The following is a 9,760-nucleotide window of genomic DNA, read 5'->3' on the forward strand; positions in this document are numbered from 1 at the left end:
TTGGCAAAACATTTCCAAAGCTGGCTAATGGTTTAAGCGTTTTCATTTTTTTAAATATGAGAGTGTATAAAATTTTATTTCCTTTTTGAATGTGGCATTCGATTTAACCACGTTCTCCCTGTTCATTCTGTTGTTGTCGTCATTGGTACGTGCCGGCTCACCGGATCCGCAGCCCGGCGCTGGGATAGAGAGAGACGCGAGCCTCGTTGTTGGCGTATTTGTCCTATTTTTAAGCGTGCGGCGCAGCACGCTGCCAATTAGGATGCCTCGCTGACCCGTACCACCCCGGCCTTTCATCCTTCGCTCCATTTCCATTTTTACTCCGCGATCGCATCGCCCCTGACATTTTCTCCGGCTGAGGATGTGCTTTTACGGTGAGAGTGAGCCTAGTGGGAGGGGTGGCGGCGGCGGCGGTGGCTGCCGTGTGGAGGGTGAGGACGGGTGGGGCGAAAGCGTTGATTGAGTAGGTAAAAAAAAGTGCCAATGTGCTGCACTGCACTGAACCCCACTGGCACGTCATTATCTTCATTTTTATAACGGCTGTCAACGCGCCGCTGCCGTCGGCCTGTCTGCCGGAGTCAGCTCTGCCATAATCACCGCGATGAGCCTTGACCACGGGCTTCTCAGACGCCGCTCCGTGCGCAGAGCGCCCAGCATTTCCTTACAAATGCTCGCCGCTCTCTCGTGACCTTGATTTCAAGAGATGTGCACATTGGGGACAAACGCAAGACAAATCAAACAACAGCGCCTCATTCACTATTTAGTCATTCTCTTACTCAAAATCGGACAAATGGAACGCACCCCACGCTCCCCCTCATACGGGCGCCGCTCTCCCATGCGTTACCGCTCGTGGTACAGGCCGCTTGTGGTGCTTGGGTTCTTGGCATGCACGGCCGTTTGCTGGGCAGGGGTGTCGCCAACACCGGTGGCCTCTGAGTGCCGTGCTGGCAAAATATGGTGATCGGGTGGGACAGGGGACCGTGTTGCAGTAGTTATATCAGAATGGTTATATCAAAATGGGCACATTCAGTGGTTACAGCTCCATGGATTGATTCTAATATTACCCCATAATACTGTGGGGCATTGCCAAAACACATGATTAAAAAATATTATGAGAAATCTCATCCATCGAGGAATATTCTTGGTAATATTCAAGTATCTCAATGAGCCCTAAATTAATTTTGCCTACTCGTTGCAGTTTGAGGTTTGTGATTTGTTTCTCATAATGTATTTTGAATCTCTTTCGCACCATAAGTAGCCAAACGTGCCAATCGGAGGTGCACGGGAAGGACAACAATAAATTAGTTTTCAATCTCGATTTAAAAGTGCATACAGTAAGGGAAAAAAACTATTTGATCCCTTGCTGATTTTGTACGTTTGCCCACTGACAAAGAAATGAGCAGTCTATAATTGTAATGGTAGGTTTATTTGAACAGTGAGAGACAGAATAACAACAAAATCCAGAAAAACGCATGTCAAAAATTTTAGAAATTGATTTGCATTTTATTGAGGGAAATAAGTATTTGACCCCCTTTCAGTCAGAAAGATTTCTGGCTCCCAGGTGTCTTTTATACAGGTAACAAGCTGAGATTAGGAGCACTCCCTTTAAGAGTGTGCTCCTAATCTCAGCTCGTTACCTGTATAAAAGACGCCTGTTCACAGAAGCAATCAATCAATCAGATTCCAAACTCTCCACCATGGCCAAGACCAAAGAGCTCTCCAAGGATGTCAGGGACAAGATTGTAGACCTACACAAGGCTGGGATGGGCTACAAGACCATCGCCAAGCAGCTTGGTGAGAAGGTGACAACAGTTGGTGCGATTATTCGCAAATGGAAGAAACACAAAAGAACTGTCAATCTCCCTCGGCCTGGGGCTCCATGCAAGATCTCACCTCGTGGAGTTGCAATGATCATGAGAACGGTGAGGAAACAGCCCAGAACTACACGGGAAGATCTTGTCAATGATCTCAAGGCAGCTGGGACCATAGTCACCAAGAAAACAGTTGGTAACACACTACGCCGTGAAGGACTGAAATCCTGCAGCGCCCGCAAGGTCCCCCTGCTCAAGAAAGCACATATACATGCCTGTCTGAATTTTGCCAATGAACATCTGAATGATTCAGAGGACAACTACGTAAAAGTGTTGTGGTCAGATGAGACCAAAATGGAGCTCTTTGGCATCAACTCAACTCGCCGTGTTTGGAGGAGGAGGAATGCTCCCTATGACCCCAAGAACACCATCCTCACCGTCAAACATGGAGGTGGAAACATTATGCTTTGGGGGTGTTTTTCTGCTAAGGGGACAGGACAACTTCACCACATCAAAGGGACGATGGACGGGGCAATGTACCGTCAAATATTGGGTGAGAACCTCCTTCCCTCAGCCAGGGCATTGAAAATGGTTCGTGGATGGGTATTCCAGCATGACAATGACCCAAGACATACGGCCAAGGCAACAAAGGAGTGGCTCAAGAAGAAGCACATTAAGGCCCTGGAGTGGCCTAGCCAGTCTCCAGACCTTAATCCCATAGAAAATCTGTGTAGGGAGCTGAAGGTTCGAGTTGCCAAACGTCAGCCTCGAAACCTTAATGACCTGGAGAAGATCTGCAAAGAGGAGTGGGACAAAATCCCTCCTGAGATGTGTGCAAATCTGGTGGCCAACTACAAGAAACGTCTGACCTCTGATTGCCAACAAGGGTTTTTGCCACCAAGTACTAAGTCATGTTTTGCAGAGGGGTCAAATACGTATTTCCCTCATTAAAATGCAAATAAATTCATAACATTTTTGACATGCGTTTTTCTGGATTTTGTTGTTTTTCTGTCTCTCACTGTTCAAAATAAACCTACCATAAAAATTATAGACTGATCATTTATTTGTCAGTGGGCAAACGTACAAAATCAGCAGGGGATCAAATACTTTTTTTTCTCACTGTAGCTCCAGTGGCTTCCTAATATCGTAAGGAAGAGCATTCCAGATGGCCGCAGAAGGGCATCTGAAAGCACGCGATGCAGTGACCATCATTGTTTCTGGCTCGCCAAAAGCCGCTGCAAGGATGACCGGAGTTAGCGTGATGGTTTATGCTCTTTGATGAGATCATGAAGGTATTGTGGTTCATTTGTGGGAAGCACTTCGTAATGAGTGCGACCTTATGATGTATTATTTAACAACCAGAAGCCAATGTAGTTCCGCTACCACTGATTGGACATGTTCAGATCTTGCAGTACCTGTCACGACACATGCCAAAGAATTTTGTACACGGTGCAGCTTAGTAATGTTTTTGCCAGAGTGATGCTGAGAATCATATTATTGGTTAGACTGTAATTTGACAAACATTCTGCTGTAGCAGGGCTTGGGGAAAGTGCACTCTCTAAAGTAGATGAAGAAGATTACTAAAATGAATCTGAAAAGTAGTTATGTAGTATTACCTTCTGCAGGCTATTCTCCAACACGATAGGATGATGCACTGCTTTGCGATAGTTACAAATAAATTCTTTATCGCGGGACGTGACGCCGGTAGCACCGGCGGAACAAAAGCGTGAAATAGACAACATCAGAAAACCCGGAATAAAAGGGCAGCTCTGCGGAGTGACGTGCGCATGTGCCGCACGTAGGCTTCCCGGCGGGACGAGGCGTCGGGCTGCACGCGCTCTGACCTGGCGGAGGCCCAGGTCCGGAGCGCCGGGGCGGTGTATGAGCCGGGCGCGTGCGGACGACCGCGATGGCAGAGCACTCGCCGACTGCGGCGTCCTCGTGCACAGCGCTCGTGCCAGGTTAGGCGCAGGAAGTCTACTGCTCGTGCAGTGGCGGCATCACCGCCTCCTCACGAATTCACGCGATCTGAGCGGCGATCACTGGCGCGTTATTTTATTACAACATTTTTACCGTTAAATCCTTTACTTATGCTGCAGTCTTCATGAAATTCACTCAAGTAAAAAAGGATGTAATCTTTGTAGTAAATTGTATTGCACATTGTGTAGAATGTTAAACAAATACGTGAACTTCTGTCCATGGACATTTTGACCACTGTCGTTTTACTGGGTCCGAGGGCTGCGTCAAATCCCCATTCCAGGATGCTGGGGTGAATGGTTACAAATACAATGATCCCCTGTATAGCCTTGACAGACTTTTGGGGTAAGTGATGTTAATTAGTAGCACCTATGATGGCCGGAACAGCACACAAGGGGCTGGTTGGCTTGAGTTTGTTTTTATTTGTGCTTGTGCACCGCTGTAAAATGCACAATCGCCAAGTAATAGGTTTAAGTTTTCAGGACATTGGGGTTAATTGCAGCCCTTAATTTCCACTGGGTTTGTCTGGATGGGCCACCCTCTACTTCTCGCTGTGGCTTGCGGCTACGTGTCACGTGCCACCTATTCCAAGCCACCAGCGTCCCGGAGAATATATTCGGTGAGAAATGAAGCTCTGCTCGTGCGTCTTGAAGAGTGTGGATGTGTGTGTCTGGAGGGGTGTAGATGTGTGTGTCTGGAGGGGTGTGGATGTGTGTGTCTGGAGGGGTGTGGATGTGTGTGTCTGGAGGGGTGTGGATGTGTGTGTCTGGAGGGGTGTGGATGTGTGTGTCTGGAGGGGTGTGGATGTGTGTGTCTGGAGGGGTGTGGATGTGTGTGTCTGGAGGGGTGTGGATGTGTGTGTCTGGAGGGGTGTGGATGTGTGTGTCTGGAGGAGTGTGGATGTGTGTGTCTGGAGGAGTGTGGATGTGTGTGTCTGAAGGGGTGTGGATGTGTGTGTCTTGAGGAGTGTGGATGTGTGTGTCTGGAGGGGTGTGGATGTGTGTGTCTGGAGGGGTGTGGATGTGTGTGTCTGGAGGAGTGTGGATGTGTGTGTCTGGAGGGGTGTGGATGTGTGTGTCTTGAGTGTGGATGTGTGTGTCTGGAGGAGTGTGGATGTGTGTGTCTGGAGGAGTGTGGATGTGTGTGTCTGGAGGAGTGTGGATGTGTGTCTGGAGGGGTGTGGATGCGTGTGTCTGGAGGGGTGTGGATGTGTGTGTCTGAAGGGGTGTGGATGTGTGTGTTTGGAGGGGTGTGGATGTGTGTGTCTTGAGTGTGGATGTGTGTGTCTGGAGGGGTGTGGATGTGTGTGTCTGGAGGAGTGTGGATGTGTGTGTCTTGAGTGTGGATGTGTGTGTCTTGAGGAGCGTGGATGTGTGTCTGGAGGGGTGTGGATGTGTGTGTCTGGAGGGGTGTGGATGTGTGTCTGGAGGGGTGTGGATGTGTGTGTCTGGAGGGGTGTGGATGTGTGTGTCTTGAGGAGTGTGGATGTGTGTGTCTGGAGGGGTGTGGATGTGTGTGTCTTGAGTGTGGATGTGTGTGTCTTGAGGAGCGTGGATGTGTGTCTGGAGGGGTGTGGATGTGTGTGTCTGGAGGGGTGTGGATGTGTGTGTCTGGAGGGGTGTGTCTGGAGGAGTGTGGATGTGTGTGTCTTGAGGAGTGTGGATGTGTGTGTCTTGAGTGTGGATGTGTGTGTCTTGAGGAGCGTGGATGTGTGTCTGGAGGGGTGTGGATGTGTGTGTCTGGAGGGTGTGGATGTGTGTGTCTGGAGGGGTGTGGATGTGTGTGTCTGGAGGGGTGTGGATGTGTGTGTCTGGAGGGGTGTGGATGTGTGTGTCTGGAGGAGTGTGGATGTGTGTGTCTGGTGGGGTGTGGATGTGTGTGTCTGGAGGGGTGTGGATGTGTGTGTCTGGAGGGGTGTGGATGTGTGTGTCTGGAGGGGTGTGGATGTGTGTGTCTGGAGGGGTGTGGATGTGTGTGTCTGGAGGAGTGTGGATGTGTGTGTCTGGAGGGGTGTGGCTGGAGGGGTGTGGATGTGTGTGTCTGGAGGGGTGTGGATGTGTGTGTTTGGAGGGGTGTGGATGTGTGTGTCTGGAGGGGTGAGGACGTGTGTGTCTGGAGGGGTGTGGATGTGTGTGTCTGGAGGGGTGTGGATGCGTGTGTCTGGAGGGGTGTGGATGTGTGTGTCTGGAGGGGTGTGGATGTGTGTGTCTGGAGTGTGGATGTGTGTGTCTGGAGGGGTGTGGATGTGTGTGTCTGGAGGATTGTGGATGTGTGTGTCTGGATGAGTGTGGATGTGTGTGTCTGGAGGGGTGTGGATGTGTGTGTCTGGAGGGGTGTGGATGTGTGTGTCTGGAGGGGTGTGGATGTGTGTGTCTGGAGGGGTGTGGATGTGTGTGTCTTGAGGAGTGTGGATGTGTGTGTCTGGAGGGGTGTGGATGTGTGTGTCTGGAGGGGTGTGGATGTGTGTGTCTGGAGGGGTGTGGATGTGTGTGTCTGGAGGGGTGTGGATGTGTGTGTCTGGAGGAGTGTGGATGTGTGTGTCTGGAGGGGTGTGGATGTGTGTGTCTTGAGGAGTGTGGATGTGTGTGTCTGGAGTGTGGATGTGTGTGTCTGGAGGGGTGTGGATGTGTGTGTCTGGAGGGGTGTGGATGTGTGTGTCTGGAGGAGTGTGGATGTGTGTGTCTGGAGGGGTGTGGATGTGTGTTTCTGGAGGGGTGTGGATGTGTGTGTCTGGAGGGGTGTGGATGTGTGTGTCTGGAGGAGTGTGGATGTGTGTGTCTGGAGGAGTGTGGATGTGTGTGTCTGGAGGGGTGTGGATGTGTGTGTCTGGAGGGGTGTGGATGTGTGTGTCTGGAGGGGTGTGGATGTGTGTGTCTGGAGGGGTGTGGATGTGTGTGTCTGGAGGGGTGTGAATGTGTGTGTCTGGAGGGGTGTGGATGTGTGTGTCTGGAGGGGTGTGGATGTGTGTGTCTGGAGGGGTGTGGATGTGTGTGTCTGGAGGGGTGTGGATGTGTGTGTCTGGAGGGGTGTGGATGTGTGTCTGGAGGGTGTGGATGTGTGTGTCTGGAGGGGTGTGGATGTGTGTGTCTGGAGGGGTGTGGATGTGTGTGTCTGGAGGGGTGTGAATGTGTGTGTCTGGAGGGGTGTGGATGTGTGTGTCTGGAGGGGTGTGGATGTGTGTGTCTGGAGGGGTGTGGATGTGTGTGTCTGGAGGGGTGTGGATGTGTGTGTCTGGAGGGGTGTGGATGTGTGTCTGGAGGGGTGTGGATGTGTGTGTCTGGAGGGGGTGTGGATGTGTGTGTCTGGAGGGGGTGAATGTGTGTGTCTGGAGGGTGTGGATGTGTGTGTCTGGAGGGGTGTGGATGTGTGTGTCTGGAGTGTGGATGTGTGTGTCTGGAGGGGTGTGGATGTGTGTGTCTTGAGGAGTGTGTATGTGTGTCTGGAGGGGTGTGGATGTGTGTGTCTGGAGGGGTGTGGATGTGTGTGTGTGGAGTGTGGATGTGTGTGTCTGGAGGAGTGTGGATGTGTGTGTCTGGAGGGGTGTGGATGTGTGTGTGTGGAGTGTGGATGTGTGTGTCTGGAGGGGTGTGGATGTGTGTGTCTGGAGGGGTGTGGATGTGTGTGTCTGGAGGGGTGTGGATGTGTGTGTCTGGAGGAGTGTGGATGTGTGTGTCTGGAGGGGTGTGAATGTGTGTGTCTGGAGGGGTGTGGATGTGTGTGTCTTGAGGGGTGTGGATGTGTGTCTGGAGGGGTGTGGATGTGTGTGTCTGGAGGGGTGTGAATGTGTGTGTCTGGAGGGGGTGGATGTGTGTCTGGAGGGGTGTGGATGTGTGTGTCTGGAGGGGTGTGGATGTGTGTCTGGGGGGGTGTGGATGTGTGTGTCTGGAGGGGTGTGAATGTGTGTGTCTGGAGGGGTGTGGATGTGTGTGTCTGGAGGGGTGTGAATGTGTGTGTCTGGAGGGGGTGAATGTGTGTGTCTGGAGGAGTGTGGATGTGTGTGTGTGGAGTGTGGATGTGTGTGTCTGGAGGAGTGTGGATGTGTGTGTCTTGAGGAGTGTGGGTGTGTGTGTCTGGAGGGGTGTGGATGTGTGTGTCTGGAGGGGTGTGGATGTGTGTGTCTGGAGGAGTGTGGATGTGTGTGTCTGGAGGGGTGTGGCTGGAGGGGTGTGGATGTGTGTGTCTGGAGGGGTGTGGATGTGTGTGTCTGGAGGGGTGTGGATGTGTGTGTCTGGAGGGGTGTGGATGTGTGTGTCTGGAGGGGTGTGGATGTGTGTGTCTGGAGGGGTGTGGATGTGTGTATCTGGAGGGTGTGGATGTGTGTGTCTGGAGGGGTGTGGATGTGTGTGTCTGGAGGGGTGTGGATGTGTGTGTCTGGAGGGTGGATGTGTGTGTCTGAAGGGGTTGATGTGTGTGTCTTGAGGAGTGTGGATGTGTGTGTCCGGAGGAGTGTGGATGTGTGTGTCTGGAGGGGTGTGGATGCGTGTGTCTGGAGGAGTGTGGATGTGTGTGTGGAGGAGTGTGGATGTGTGTCTGGAGGGGTGTGGATGCGTGTGTCTGGAGGAGTGTGGATGTGTGTGTCTGGAGGGGTGTGGATGTGTGTGTCTGGAGGAGTGTGGATGTGTGTGTCGGAGGAGTGTGGATGTGTGTGTCGGAGGGTGTGGATGTGTGTGTCTGGAGGGGTGTGGATGTGTGTCTGGAGGAGTGTGGATGTGTGTGTCTGGGGGGTGTGGATGTGTGTGTCTGGAGGGGTGTGGATGTGTGTGTTGGAGGGGTGTGGATGTGTGTGTGGAGGAGTGTGGATGTGGTGTCGGAGGAGTGTGGATGTGTGTGTCTGGAGGGAGTGTGGATGTGTGTGTCTGGAGGGGTGTGGATGTGTGTGTCTTGAGGAGTGGGATGTGTGTGTTGGAGGGGGTGTGGATGTGTGTTCGGGGAGTGTGGATGTGTGTGTCTGGAGGGGTGTGGATGTGTGGTCGGAGGGGTGTGGATGTGTGTGTCTGGAGGGGTGTGGATGTGTGTGTCTGGAGGGGTGTGGATGTGTGGTGGAGGGGTGTGGATGTGTGTCTGGAGGGTGTGGATGTGTGTGTCTGGAGGGGTGTGGATGTGTGTGTCTGGAGGGGTGTGGATGTGTGTGTCTGGAGGGTGTGGATGTGTGTGTCTGGAGGGGGTGGATGTGTGTGTCTGGAGGGGTGTGGATGTGTGTGTCTGAGGAGTGTGGATGTGTGTGTGGAGGGGTGTGGATGTGTGTGTCTGGAGTGTGGAGTGTGTGTCTGGAGGGGTGTGGATGTGTGTGTCTGGAGGAGTGTGGATGTGTGTGTCTGGAGGGGTGGGATGTGTGTGTGGAGTGTGGATGTGTGTGTCTGGAGGAGTGTGGATGTGTGTGTCTGGAGGGGTGTGATGTGTGTGTGGAGTGTGGATGTGTGTGTCTGGAGGGGTTGTGGATGTGTGTGTCTGGAGTGTGGATGTGTGTCTGGAGGGTGTGGATGTGTGTCTGGAGGAGTGTGGATGTGTGTGTCTGGAGGGGTGTGGATGTGTGTGTCTGGAGGGTGTGGATGTGGTGTGTGTCTGGAGGGGTGTGGATGTGTGTGTCTGGAGGGGGTGAATGTGTGTGTCTGGAGGGGTGTGGATGTGTGTGTTGAGGAGTGTGGATGTGTGTGTCTGGAGGGGTGTGGATGTGTGTTCGGAGTGTGGATGTGTGTGTCTGGAGGGTGTGGATGTGTGTGTCTGAGGAGGTGGATGTGTGGTGTCTGAGGAGTGTGGATGTGTGTGTCTGAGGAGTGTGGATGTGTGTGTCTGGAGGGGTGTGATGTGTGTGTGTGGAGTGTGGATGTGTGTGTCTGGAGGGGTGTGGAATGTGGATGTTCTGGAGGGGTGGAGGATGTTGTGTATGGAGGGGGGTGGATGTGGGGGATGGAGGAGGGTGGAGGTGTGGATGGAGGGGGGGAGGTGTGTCGTGGAGGGGGTGTGGATGTGTG

The 9,760-nt window shown here is 52.5% G+C and overlaps 1 protein-coding gene across 1 annotated transcript in view; it reads left to right on the forward strand.

Annotated features, from left to right (window-relative positions):
- The window catches only part of LOC133340310 (uncharacterized), an 81,288-nt gene extending 76,900 nt beyond the window's left edge, over positions 1–4,388 (forward strand). The window contains exon 12 of the mRNA XM_061548433.1: positions 3,614–4,388. The gene's annotated coding sequence lies outside the window, so the exon portion shown is untranslated. The remainder of the gene's footprint in view (positions 1–3,613) is intronic.
- The last annotated feature ends 5,372 nt before the right edge of the window (positions 4,389–9,760 follow it).

Source organism: Lethenteron reissneri, chromosome 9, assembly GCF_015708825.2.
Source record: "Lethenteron reissneri isolate LAM-NWPU_2019-01 chromosome 9, ASM1570882v1, whole genome shotgun sequence".
NCBI classification, from domain to species: Eukaryota; Metazoa; Chordata; class Hyperoartia; order Petromyzontiformes; family Petromyzontidae; genus Lethenteron; species Lethenteron reissneri.